The sequence below is a fragment of the Rhipicephalus sanguineus genome, chromosome 10 (assembly GCF_013339695.2).
Source record: "Rhipicephalus sanguineus isolate Rsan-2018 chromosome 10, BIME_Rsan_1.4, whole genome shotgun sequence".
Taxonomy (NCBI): Eukaryota; Metazoa; Arthropoda; class Arachnida; order Ixodida; family Ixodidae; genus Rhipicephalus; species Rhipicephalus sanguineus.
The window spans coordinates 19,494,414-19,508,490 of NC_051185.1; the positions used below are offsets into that span (position 1 = coordinate 19,494,414).

The following is a 14,077-nucleotide window of genomic DNA, read 5'->3' on the forward strand; positions in this document are numbered from 1 at the left end:
TGTTCCCCATCTGTTTCCCTTCAAAACAAAGCAGAAAGTGTCTTGTTCCACCCAAGGAATCATATCTAAAAAATTTTCCAATGTGCAAAGCATGATCAAAACCCCACCATGACAAGCGGCTGGGGGGTTCTGGAAAAGCCATGGGGTATGAGGCTCAAGCGACTGGCTGCTCATGTCTTTTCAGTCTTTAGGAAGAACCTTCTAGATGTTAGGCAGCATGTTACCCTGGTAATAGGTTGCTATGCTTGAGAGAATACCTTCAAAGTAGTCCAGGACTGTAATCTTCAGTTGCACCCGTTTTGTGTCTCCTTGCAAGAGTCTTTTTTGTGTTGGTGCTCTTCAGATGAGTTGCATTTGCCTTGCGTAAACGCAGAGAGTCTTTTTCTAGGCTGTGGTCCCAGGGCACAGCCGAGACAAAAGTTTGAGTAAACAACATGGTCAATTACAAGGCCAGTGTAGAGCTCAATGATGCAGCCCACACCTATGTGTGAGCTCCGACCTCGCGTCATCCATGAGCCGTCGAACACAACATCGATGTTCCCTATGGGGTTCAGGAAGTCTGTATACAGCTCTTTTATTACTGCCACACTAGCAGCTTCACTTTCAGTCGCTGTGTTTTCGCAGGCTTTCACTAAACTTTTAGGTGTCCCTGAAACGTCTTGTGGTGCAAGCCTCGGTGCGAAAGGTTCATACACGCACAAAAGTCCGAAAGGGCAGTAACACCTTTGCCTATCATCTGTATCCCCTTCATGGCCCTCATGTTGACTTCGAAGGGAGTGATGGTGGCAGTTCCGCTCACTCTCGGAGAAGAAAATTGCTTCTTCTCGAAATCACAACTGCTGCAAGAAAAAATAAGCTTTACCGCAAGGCCGTACTCCTTGTCCGTTGCCTTCCTCACGCTGAGACTTTTTGCGTCGCATTTGTCGCACTTCGCTTGTGCAAAAAAGTTATTCAAAACTTTCATATCGACGAGCAAAAAATCGGTCCCGGCGTCACCGGTCTGGCACTCCGCGCTTACTCCAAGAAGGTCGAACTTGCGCTGGGTAGCCGACTTTCCAGACAGAACGGTCTTCGTTTGCGCCGATCTCTCAACTCGCTGCGCCTGCTCCGCCGTTGAGTAGTACGCGGCATCAACCCGAAGTGTTTCGCTAGTCGAACTTGGTCCCACGGTGTCGTCAGTTGAAGTTCCCGGCAGGTCCAAAGGGTCCGGCCGCGACTCCAACTCCGCTGCCGACGGTGCACTTGTAGCCGGCGCCTTCTTGTTCCAAGCCCGTTTTTACGGCTTCCAAAAGCTCGTTGCGTCGATGGTTTCAGACGAGAGTCTCCAGGCATCTCGATCGCGTGGAAAAACTACCGGCACAAAGTAGAGACACGGTCCGTCGAGAAACACGCACGATCGCAAAAGCAGGCGCACACAAACGGACAGCCACGGCGGAGAACCAAACACAAAGAAAAAAAAAATGACGTGTCGGTCGCGCCAGCCAATGGGAGACTCGGAAAGGCGCGCTTGAAAAGCGCGCCGCGTGAGAGCCAATCAGTGGCCTGGAAACGACCTTCAGAAAACCCGCGACGGCGGCCGTTCTGCTTGAGCGACGCCATTTTGAGATGGCGCAAAATGTGCACAAAGAAAACAGCTTCAAATCTAGCCCAAGATGGCGGCGCTCAGCCCGCTGCAACGCTCATGGCGCGCGCGGGAAGTTCGAACAAATTTCGTCCTTTTGGGGACATTTTAGTGCTGCCGGGGTGCTTTGAAAGCCGATTTTATCGCGTTTCCCGACCGAATTTAGCGTTAGCAATTTGAGAGTAGGTGCTCAGAAGTACAAACGCTTCGAAAATAAGCTTTGCGAAAAATCGATTTTTTGACCATTTTTGACCGTTCCAAGACCCGCGTCTCCCCTTAAAAGAAAGCTAGTGCTTTTACTTTTAGCCAGCTTACACAGGCTAAGAGTCAGTCTCCAAATGCGATAAACGCCTCCGAAACCATACGAGCAATTCGCAGCGGCTGCAAAGAGGGGGCTATTACTAACAGTTGTTTAATTAACGAGGCATAAGCTCAAGCAGTAAGAAGCACTGAGCAAATTTCTCGGCAAAGTACCAAGCAGACAGCTTCCAAGAGTCCCACTCACGGTCCCATGTGGCATCATGCTACAACAGCCGCCGCTCATCGGGATTTCTTTTGCAAGTTTCATACGCATGAAAAAGAAAGCCGAATAAAATTATATAAGGCTCCAAGTGACTTGAAAAATTACTGTTGTGTTTCCACATGCGCAGGAGGTCACACACCCTACAGCGCAAAATGTTTGTAATGTTACCGGAATGTTTTTGAAGTGTTAAACTCCCACGATCGATTTTTTTTTTTTACTGGTTTGGGACGCTGATAGCCACCAGGTCATTACAGGCTGCCTTAATAGCACTAACACAAGCTCATTATATGACTGACTTAAGTTGCGCTTAAACCTCGGGTAATTAGAGATGGTTGAATTTGCACACATTGCACGCACTTAAGTTTACCAGATTTATGAGAGAGATGTGCCAGTGTTTGAAAGGACATGCCCATTTAAGAGTTCAGGTAATGACCTACTGTCTAACTGCAATAGGTTGTTGCTTATTACAAGAGAGTGTCACGTGCAGCCTGACTTGTTTTTCTTTTTCTTCCATCCAATTTCAGTCTCTCCAGCAGGCTACGGATTTGGATCTGTCTTCAGACTATTCCCAGATGGCAGAGAACAAGGGGAAGAACCGATATGTCAACATCGTGGCCTGTAAGTCCGCAGGTCTTCTGCCCTTCACGTCTTCCGCGTTTGCTCCGACGTCTCGCGGCAGTTTGCTTGCAGGCCCTTTGCAGCCGAGCAGTGGCTTCTTTGTCGCTATCTGACAACCTGGCCTGTAAGATAAGAATGCATTTAAACAAAGTTGCTCGTTGGCAGCGGGCCAGTGGAAAGGATTCCACAGGTGGTGCTAGTGATTGTGACGTTGCATCAAGGTGCAACAGTTGCCGCCTACTTGTAATGATAGTCATGAAAAATGCAAAACCGTATCACTAGTACTGTGAAAGCGTGACGATCGCCCTTCATTCTGTGACAGCAGAGCTTGCTACAGATACACGTATTGTTAACCATTCATTATTTATCTATTGATAGAGTTGTATTGTTAAAGATGAGCAGTTTATCACTAGGGGTGTGCGAATATTCGAAATTTCGAATATTTTCGAATAGTGTTTGCTATTCGATTCGATTCGCACTGAAATTTTACTATTCGAACTATTCGAACTTCCAAAGACAAAATGCAGTCAACGTCCGGTTGAAAAGTGACCCCTTCAGATTTGAATATGCGTCACCTCATTACACTGCTCAGCAATTGCGGCAGGAAGCTGCCTTCAAGCTCCGTTACGTCGAACTTAGCCAAGAAGCAAGTCCGATTAGAAGGGGCCCTGAGATTTTTCAATATGCTTCACCCTCATCAGCACCCCCGTATTGCGGCGAAAGCTGCCTTCAAAGCATCCGGTACCGGTCAACTTAGGCAAGAGACAGTCAACGGTCCGATTGAAGTGGTCCCTAGATTTCATATCTCTTTCCCCGGATTGCGGCAAAGCTTCCTTTCCAAGGTCCGTTAGGCGGTCGAACTTAGCCAAGATACAGTCAACGTTCCGTTGGAAGTGGTCCCTAGAGTTTCAGTATGCTTCACTCATCACACCCCCGTGTTGCGGCAAAGCGCCTTTGAAGCTCCGCTACGGTCGCAAATGTATCAACTCAAGTAAACGCTGATTCCAACATGAAGGTGAAAGATGTGGCAGAGTTGGCGCTCAATTAATGCTGTTTTGGACTTGAATTTGGGCAAGAAGTTTCGAAAAATAGCACGCCGAAGCTTTTTAAGCATCCAAAATTCAGATGCTCGTAGATACAAAGTCTACGAGGCAGATTTGGAACTCCGGACTTGAACGGGAGCACACCCTTGTCTGCCACATCAGTTGGGCTTCCACAGAGGTTGAAAGAGGAGGAGAGGTTGAGGAAATGGCATCTCTGCCTACCACGTGTAAAGTGTTGTCGGCAACACTTGGTTGCACCAATCATGTACATAAATACAATTCGCGGCCTCTGCATTGCCTCATCTTGATAAGAAAGACAACTAGTGAATAGGACACCCACCAGCGCTTCATCAATCTAGCGAAAAGAACACTTTCATGTTGCTATCTCACAAGAACATACTTAGGGATTCTCTGCAACTTTTCTGTAATTCACTTCGAATTATTCGAAAAATGTTTGAGAAATATTCGAAAATTATTCGAAATTATTCGATTCGATTCGCACTCAATCTTTATTATTCGAATTCGCTTCGCACCCAAATTTGCTATTCGCACAGCTCTAGTTATCACCCTATTTGGAGGGAGTTCAAAACTGCCTCACTAAACACCTTTGTGCTCATGTTAGCTTGTGTATGGGAAACGGTTTTTTTTTTTTTTTTCGTCTGTGCCTTGACAACATGCTGTATCAAAAATTTGCGCATTTTTTAAGCTAACTTTGTTGCATGCCAGCCTGCACATACCTCTGAAATCGCTTTGAAGTAGCGACTTAGTTGAAAAAGAGACGTCAAAACAATGAAATATCCATTTGAGCGTTCTGAAACAGCGTTCTGTGTCCGGAATCAGGTGAGTGAACATACTTCACCATCATTAGATCTAGACCGGTCTGTGTGCCGGAGCATGTGAATATAGCACTGTAACATCAGCGCACTTTGATGTTTATAAAAATAGTTTTTATAACTGCAAAAGATCGAGTGTTACCTCTATAAGCACGCTCATCTCGTCATCTAGATGATTCGTGGTGTGATTGACATTGCTGCCTTAGCTGTGTCATCCTATTCGAATTATTTTAGTGCCTCAATTTCTGTTAAAATGTCGTAGTTGGAGAAAGAATTTGTTGTGTTCATCCTGTGATGATTGGATCATTTGTTATTGCAGTGTACTTGTACACAGCATCTGAAAAGTCGCTGACGTAGCTGAGTGATTGAGTGACGCATTATTGCATTATGCAATATATTTTATATTGTAGTTACATTGCCGGAAACACTTTTAAGTGCGAATGCACTTTATAAGCGACCCTGAATCCGCCGTCCCATAGCAACGGCGCGAGGAGCGGAGAGGAGCGTCTGTAGCAACGGAGCAGCGACGTCACGCCCCACGTGACTGCGCGCGCTCCGCCCTCCGCTCCGTGGCTGCGCGCGCCCCGCGCATTGCCTGTGGTGATGAAGGCCGGCGGCGAGACGCCGAACGAAAGCGTGCGAAGCGAGCCGAGCACCCCGAAGCCGATGGCGCGGGGACGCGCGATGCGTGAGCGAGCGCGGGCCCTCGAATTCGATCGCCGGACGCGCGCTTCCGCCAGCGAGACTTCCTGGACCGCAGCTTCGGATATAGCTGCGCGGTGTGCGATCGACTGTGGTTCGACAACAACCTGAGCTCCATCTCGGGCATGCGCAACGCCGCCAACAAGTTGAACGCGTTGCGGGTTCTTTGGAACGAGTTCGGAAGACAGATCATCATCATCAGTAAAAGTGCTTTGCACTTAAAAACGGCCATAAGACCTCCGTGGGTCGGCTGGCGCGTGCTCTCTCGCTGCCGTCTCCTTCGCTCGGCTCTGCAGTTTAGTCGCGCGCGCCCCTCATAACATCACCCCGTGCTTCGCACTTCCTCATACTCCCCTTCGGGAAATGCGGGTTTTTTTCTTATTCTTGTGAAGTGTTTCATCATACAGCTTCTTTCTTTTCGTTCCTCGCATTGCTGTAGTCAACGTTCTTCAATACAAACGACATGGAGCGTAAGTTTCAAACAGCAAGTCATCCTCGGGTCTAAAGACCGCGCTGTTTTTTGAAAGTCTTCTAACCAGAAATGTAGGACAAATGTCGTTTGTGTTGCGTGCTCACTTGTGTTGTTTGATACTCGCAGATGACCACACACGTGTTTATTGAAGCCTACCCCTGGCCAGAAGAAATCAGCTGACTATATCAACGCTAACTACATTGATGTGAGTACTGTTTGGGAGTAGTACTCACATTCTAGATGTCAGCTGCTGCAGTATTTCTATACTGACGCCTTTTGTTGTTTGTCAGTGTTCCTGTACCTTGAGTAATCTGTTGAAAAATTTCAGAGGAGTGGCAGTGCAGAAGTTGTAGTGTGTAAAGCAACTTTTAAGTGCTAATTGTGGCTGTGGTAATCAAACTTTCTCATCAGCAGAAAGCATTTCGGAGACATTAAAACTGACTCCACTGTTACGAGAGGGTACTCTCGGGCAATGAGTGTGATGGTGTTATGGGGAGTGATTTGTAAATGGTGCAACTGACGTTACTTCCATCGGAGAGTTGTCACGTGACCAGTGACGCTGACTCGTGGACGTCCCGTCCTTTTGACATTTCCAGGGTTACAACAAGCCTAGGGCCTACATAGGCACCCAGGGCCCCCTGCCCTCGACTTTTGACGACTATTGGCGCATGATCTGGGAGCAGAGGGTCTGCATTATCATCATGATCACCAACCTGGTGGAAAGAGGACGGGTGAGCCCTCTCTTTTTTTGAGAAGAATGTTTTTCCTGTAACGGGATGTGATGATGTTAATTACGACGCTGACGATAATTTCTGACCATAGTCAACTTGTGTAGAGTAGAAGCCTTCCTCGGCTAGCTACCATACTTACTTGCATACTATCAGCACCAGCTGAAATTGGCTAACAATGGCTAGCATTGACTGCTATCCACTATTTATAACGGCAACGCCTCTTAATTATGCTCAGTCTAGTTATCAAGTTTTCTACTTAATTCAGGTAACTAAATTTTAGCCTTCTGCATCTTCTGGCTGTGCTTAGGGGTAGAGAGAAAGTGTTATGCCCTCTTCTGATCATTGTGCTGAACTTGAAGACATCATATTAAGGCTAGGCTAGACCTAAGCTATGGCATATTTTCACATTCTGACAGCCTTCACTATCATTTCATTTACATGCATATCACGTACGTGAATAATATTCTATTTAGGTCTATGAATGATGCTACTATACATTTGTTTATTGTGGCACTCGTAAGTAATGATTTTATGTTAACAGAGCATTGTTCATGCCACCAGTACAGCCTAACTTGTATTGACATTCCTCAGAAACAGTGTTTCGTTAAAAACTAGTACATTGCACCTTATGCGAAATATTTATGCAGTCAATGGTGGCCCCATTATTTCTTCCGCGAAGAAGAAGACGTACTTACCTTCGGATGAGAGGGTTGCGTTCATGTCAAGCGCAGAAAACGAAAAACGGGGCCTGGATAAATATTCACTTTTGTTGTGAAACATTCAAGAACACGAACCATGAACGAGAATATCTGAGGCCTGTTCCTTTGCTCATTGCATTTCTTGTGTTCAATTCTCTTATTGTTTCTCTGGTCTTCCTTCCTCCTTTTTTCTCATCTTTTCTTGTTTGCTCTGTCTTGTGTCATTCCTCTTTTTTTCTCTATTGCTTTTTTTTTCTCCCTCATGTCTCTTTTCCGTTTTCGGTCGGAACACTCAAAACAGCGCGCTCGTAGCGTTTCGGCAGAGTTGGATGATCTTGTGAGTATTGCATGTGAAGGAGTGTGTGTGGCGCTTTCTGTACTTTTGACTCTCTAAAACTCCTTCTATGTGTTGGGGAGTTTTACAACTCTCTAAAGACTCCTTCTAGATGTTACTGAGCTCCTTATATTCTTTAAAACTCCTTTGCTTGCTCATTCGCATGTTTGATCCAGATTAACATTTGTTGCATTTCACTGACTGAGAACAAAACATGTAATCTAATTACCTGTCGTTGATGGGCCTTGTGTGATTGTCCTTCAGTCTCTTCTGTCCTTCGTGCTTCCCATCGTGAGTTGCGAGCTAACTAGCACCACAGTAACCTCACCTATCACAATTTCCGAGTAGTTTCCTTCTCTCCTTCTTCTTTCTTTTCCTAGTGGAACACACTAAAACTTTACATTCAGTTCAGTATTCATTGGCAATCTGCAGAGAAATATGAAGAAAGCTTTACTTAAAATGCAGTGTTCATTTGTTTATATTTTATAACAGCCTAGAAGCTATAGCGTGGTATGCTCTATACATAATGGAGCCCAGCCAAGATAGCTTTGAACACCTGGCATAGAAGAGCTTATGTACCACTAATGCCGTTTAAATTACTTTATCTTCTCGGAGTAATGTAAGGCCAAATGAAGCGACAGTGATGAAAGAACAAGGCATTCCCTGGCTTCAAGAAAACTGATTTTCAGGGATCGGAAGTGCAGGGAGCATTAGGAGTAAACTATTCAATAAATGTCGAAAGATGTTGGGTAGGGCAGGTGAAAAATTGGTGAAAAACTGTTCGAAGGTGGCATTGAGAATCTTTTAAAATTTCGCCATATGCATGTTTGTCCCTTACTTTCAAAAAAGTACACATTAGCATTAACGGTCATTTTCATTGCATTGCCTTTTAGCAAGCAATCAAGCTTCACAATATTGCCTACGCCACAGATTAAGCCGCATTAGTAACTACAGTGCAGTAATATTGCATTGTGATTATCTTCATTAATAAACTTGTGAATCATAACTACCCACGGCAGTTGACTTCCTATAATTTAAACTCTGGTTACTTGAAATGTCGTTATTTTAAATAAATCTTGAAACGTTACATTGGTTTGTAGTGTTTTGAGTGCAGCTCGCAGCTTTTATGCAAATAAGGCTTTGGATCCAGTCAAGCCTTTGTGGCTTCCGAGAGCAGAATTGCATCCCAGAAATGGTCGATGAGGTCACACATTCGTAGGCATCAGGCTCAAAGATCTTTTGCATTTGCAGCTAGGGCTCATTCACTGGACAGCTTCATGTGACCAGGGTTGCTGCAATCATTGTCCTAGCTCATTCAAGTCTCAAGTGGTCCTTTTTGGTTGAAAAACAACTGCTTGGCTTGCCACTAGAATTTGCACTCGCCCAAATAAACAACAGATTCAACAACTCGCCCAAATAAGCAACAATAAAAAAAACTGTCGCTTTTTGGCCAGAAGTGACCATTTGCGACTTCAACATGCAAAAACAATGGGACCACCTGGGTCAGGTGATCTCCAGAGTTGCTGGCATGAATGAGCACTCAGACTTCTATGTGTTGACACGCAGTGTGCTACAAGAGCATGCAAAATTTGAGTTCAACCAATAATCTGTCAATTAGTTCTTGTCCATATAGCAAAGAGCAAGTTCTTCTAACTCAGTGCATTGTTTTCAGTCTGCTGACATCTGGCTTCATTGTTGTCTATAACATGCCAATTTGCTGACCGTAATCTCTCGTGAAACTGACTGCTTCTGTTTGACTGATTTGCCTTTTTGGATGGTAGACTTCTGATCAGCTAAGGCTTAGCTCATAGTAAATCATTTGCATTCTTTTGCACACTGCAGCATGACGACTGGAAATTTGTTTGAGTTAGTAATCTTTGAAACCGAGGTGTTTTTGGTTTTACAGTTTACTTTAGGGAAAATACAGTTCTCTACTTTCTGAGTAATCCACACGGATTCCTTGTTGCCTTCTGCTACAGATACGTGGATGACATTTTTGTGTTTCATGAACATTTTGCCTCGCAGAAGTGATTGAATTTTTGTGCTCGCAGAAGTGATTGACACTTTATAGTGTTGTGAAGTACTTTTTATAAGCAGGCATTGTGTTCTCATCTCAGAGCAAATGTGTTCATCGAGCAACGCCACATATGCAAAGAATGCTGTTAGTTTCCAATGCCTCACACAGATACCTTGCTTGTTGTCACATTGTACGTCGCAAGTGTGTTAGAGGTCAAAATTGAGTCATGTCTCATTTATTTTTCACGTTTGCATTGCAGCGTAAGTGCGATATGTACTGGCCAAAGAAGGTACTGAGACCTATGGCATAATCCAAGTGAAGCTGGTCCAGGAGGTTGTCATGGCACATACACCGTCCGAACCTTTGCGATCAAGAACATCAAAGTGAAGAAGGTGAGTCTCGTTTCTCCCATGTGACATCCACACTTTGCTTCTTTACATAACTCTAAGCGTGCATGTGCTTACCAAACTATACGCTTGCAGAAGCAGGCGTGTCTGAACGGACGGTGTACCAGTATCACTACACCAACTGCCAGACCATGGGGTACCAGACAATCCTCTGCCAGTCTCAGCTTTGTGGCCAAGTCTTCTGCTGCCAACCCTCCACTGCAGGACCCATGATTGTGCACTGCAGTGCTGGTGTAGGAAGGACGGGCACTACATCGTTCTGGATGCCATGCTCAAGCAGATGCGCCATCGGCAGAGCGTCAACGTCTACGGCTTCCTGCGGCAATCGCCAGCAGAAACTACCTCGTCCAGACGAGGAGCAGTACGGGTTCATCCATGACGCTCTGCTCGAGAGCCATCGAGAGTGGAGACACTGAGGAAAACATCTGTCCATCTCTCTTGTGTGTACGTCAATGAATACACGAATGAAGTTGCTAGGTCAGGCAATGGGATGCTCTATAACGTAGCTGGTGTTTAGCACATTCATCGACCGACAGAAATCTTGGAGCGTTTAAAAAGGCGTGGCACAAACGAAACCTATACTTGTTCCAGAAGTTCCGCGCAGCAGAGCCAAGGCTACACGACTTTCGAGCGCAGGTTGTTGCGAAGCGAGATGTAGTGCCCCATATACGTAGCCCGTTGTTTGTCCTCATGACTTTTGCAAGCGGTCTCGTCGGAGGATTTTTACTTGAAGGCTTCTCTGCGTGTTGTAGCTGTGATTTGTATGACGATTTTGTCGCATTTTCTGTATAAAACAATTTTTGTGGCTCCATGATACTGAAGAAAGAGTTCTCGCTTGTACGTGTTATGACGTGCAAATGACGAAAGAAATAACGCTGTTGTGGCTCGTATGTGTTATGTTTTTACTTATAAAGTACGAAGGAATGGTACGACACTGTCTAAACTTTTATGAGTAGTCCGCACAGCCGAGTGTCCACAGCGCCGCGGAGGACCCAGTCTTGGGTTGTGATTAGTCCGCCGTGGCAGATTTGGTCACTCCTTAGTCAAAATGGCGGCGCCTGGTTCGCCTGTGCGATATCGTGCGATATCACGTGTGCGTTCACCTGTGCGATATCACACGCGCGCTTTTACGGTGCCGAGGAGAATATTTAACCGCTTTCACAATTACAGCTCATCTCACTGCGCAGTTGCACAGTGTCCCGAGACGCTCTTGCCGCTTTCGCTGCAGCGCTCGCCGCTAGCAGACGACAGGGCGCGGAAGGATACACTTAGATGTGCTCGCCCTCCTGATTGGTTGAGAAGGCTGTAGCTTCCACAGTGCTGCACGGAACTTCTGGAACAGAGTATAGACAAATTTTCTCAATCACACGCCATTTAGGCCCTCGAAAAGTCCTTCCAATTCGTTGACTCATTACTGCTGAATCTGTGTCGTTCTATGATGTAGTAGAACACGGCTAACCGGTGTTTGTGTTTTCATGTGTCTCTCTCTTGTGCAGGTTGGGGTCTCACAGCTGTCTCGCTACGTGCAGAGCTTGCAGACAGCTCAGGTTGGAAACACTGGGAGCGGGGACAACATTGACAAGTCCTGGTCACTCCTAGAAAAGCAGTTCAAGGTATGTACGAGTCGCAGCTTCCAACAGTGACCAAGATGTTGGGCTTCGTGGCTGTGTTAAAAGAGTACTGACACGAAATTTAAGTATTTTCGGATTGTTGCTCTAAATAAAAACACTGGTGTCGAGAACCCCAAAAAGAGTATTGTGTGCCTGGGAATACATCGAATACATTTTTAATACCGCTCGCTTAAAAAAAACACTTTCGGTTTCGATATCGAGGGCACGGCTTCTCAGTGACATGTCATCGCAGTGTGACGTCACGGGGAGACAGCCACTCACGACGTACTAGCGGCAGATCTGTCATCTGCTTCGGTGCACGTAAACAACGATTAGTCAATTGTCGTCCAGCTACCCCAACAGCAATTTCTGTGATCTAGGCTACATGCAGGGCGTAGAGTTCGCAAACTCAGTGGAACTGTGTTGACTTGTCAGGATAATGGTCAATGCGGCGGGGCTGGCTTGTAGATGCTCCGCAACAAACGCTTTAAAATCAAAGTAACATATTTATACGCATTGTCTGACGCCGATGTTTGGAGAGCGTTAACACTGCATACCAAGAAAACGAAAAATTTCCCTTTTGCAACGTCTCAAAATCCTGTCGGTACTCCTTTAAAGGCGAAAACAAACTTCTCTTTGGTTAGGTCAGTCAACTAAGAGTAACGCCTATAGTATCAATGCAATCTTAGCAAAGCAGCAAGGCTGACAGTTACATTAATATCATCGTAGCAGGCTATGCAAGTGCTGGTCGTTAGCTAATACAAATTAATTTCACGTTCCTTGACTCTCTGGGTCGTGGCGGCACCTCTGATGAGCAGGGAAAAAAAATGCGTCTGAATTGTAATGTAATTGCTCCCTTTGTTTGTCGAAGTGGCAACTTCACAAGTTGGTTATGCATCCTGAAAAAGTTTTGTGTAAGATGATGTGAACAAGGTAACATCGTACAGGACAAGATAAGGGCTTCGCGTGAGGTACCCTCTTTCTTTGTCTGCATTGCCTAGTGGAAAACTTTGCATTCCTTTAAAACTTGCGTCTCTGGTAATTCAGAAGCACTGATTTCATGTGCAGCGTAATAAGCTAACATTCCTTATGGTGTTTCTTTACATTATAATGGAACTTCTTTGATCTTCTTTTTACTTACAAACATTGTTTAGCGATTGTACGCAGATTGAAACGGTGATATTTGTCATTTTTTGTGGTTAACGCAGCTGGTGACGGTGTTCAAGGCGAAAGATTTCAACGTGGTGTCAGCTGTGAAGCCCTGTAACAAGGCAAAGAACCGGTCACTCAACTGATCCCCATTGAGTCACACCGGGTGCACATCACCCCAAAGCCGGGCACAGATGGCTCGGACTATATCAACGCCACTTTCCTACAAGTACGCACGCATTCCTTGTGACATTTCTCTCTATTTCAAGCGGGGCTTTCTGTTACTTTGACATTATTACAGTTACTTGAGGTGCAAGTGTGCATGAAACTATTCACTATATCAATCAATCACTCAATCAGTCAGTCAATCTTTATTAGTAACATAGTACGAGAATACAGTACACCTAAATATGCAGAAGGAGGGTCCTAAGGTTACAAATTGCAGGCGGGACCTCCCATGTTAATATGCTAGAAGAAATTAATAAGTGGGCATGTGATAATAAAAAACAATTTCAACATGTTACACGTAAGACAGTGTCACATATTTTAATGATTACTGATAAACTCACGAAACACCGAGAGTTAACAAAATTAGCGGTGCACAATGGTATTAGAATAGGAATGTTTGGAAAGCATTGTACAATCTATGATAGGAATGTTATCATTCCTCTACGTATCTTTGCATCATTTCCTCTATGTGGTGTGCGAATGTAAGATCTTCTTATGTTGTGTCAATTTGCAGGGTTACAATAGGTTGCGGGAGTACATAGTGACACAGCACCCATTGATGACGACGATGGCCGACTTCTGGCAGATGGTCTGGGACCACAACTCGCAGACGGTCGTGGTCCTCTCGGTCGTCGATGAAAAGGTGAGCGACCCCAAGCGTCACATGAAAACTACAATTTTCATTGTCCGCTTAACCCTTTGAGGCGCTTTGTACACAATTGTGTACACAACCTATTCTTGCAAGCTGTGTCAACTATAGTGACTAAGAAAGATCAAGATGCATACTGTCACAATGATCACTTTGCTGTAGCACTACCATGTCAACGTCAAGAATACATCTTTCTTTTGCTTGAAATGAGTATAATCGAAAACCAAAACCAAATGGCCGATATTTCTAGCCTAAGATTTGATTTCATTTATGCAAGAACAGAACAACTGTATGCAGGATAATCGATAATTACATTATAACTGCAATTAATTACTATAAAGCAAATCAGTTATCTTATTTTGTTGCAATAGAAGATTGAGTGCCTGAATAATGTTGTGTAAGGTTGACGCAGTTATAGACAAGCTTCATAGATGGTGTGTGA

At 44.9% G+C, this 14,077-nt stretch overlaps 1 protein-coding gene across 2 annotated transcripts in view; it reads left to right on the forward strand.

The window, feature by feature from the left end:
* The window catches only part of LOC119407189 (tyrosine-protein phosphatase 99A), a 265,903-nt gene that overhangs the window by 220,103 nt on the left and 31,723 nt on the right, over positions 1-14,077 (forward strand). The gene's annotated exons all lie outside the window — the stretch shown is intronic.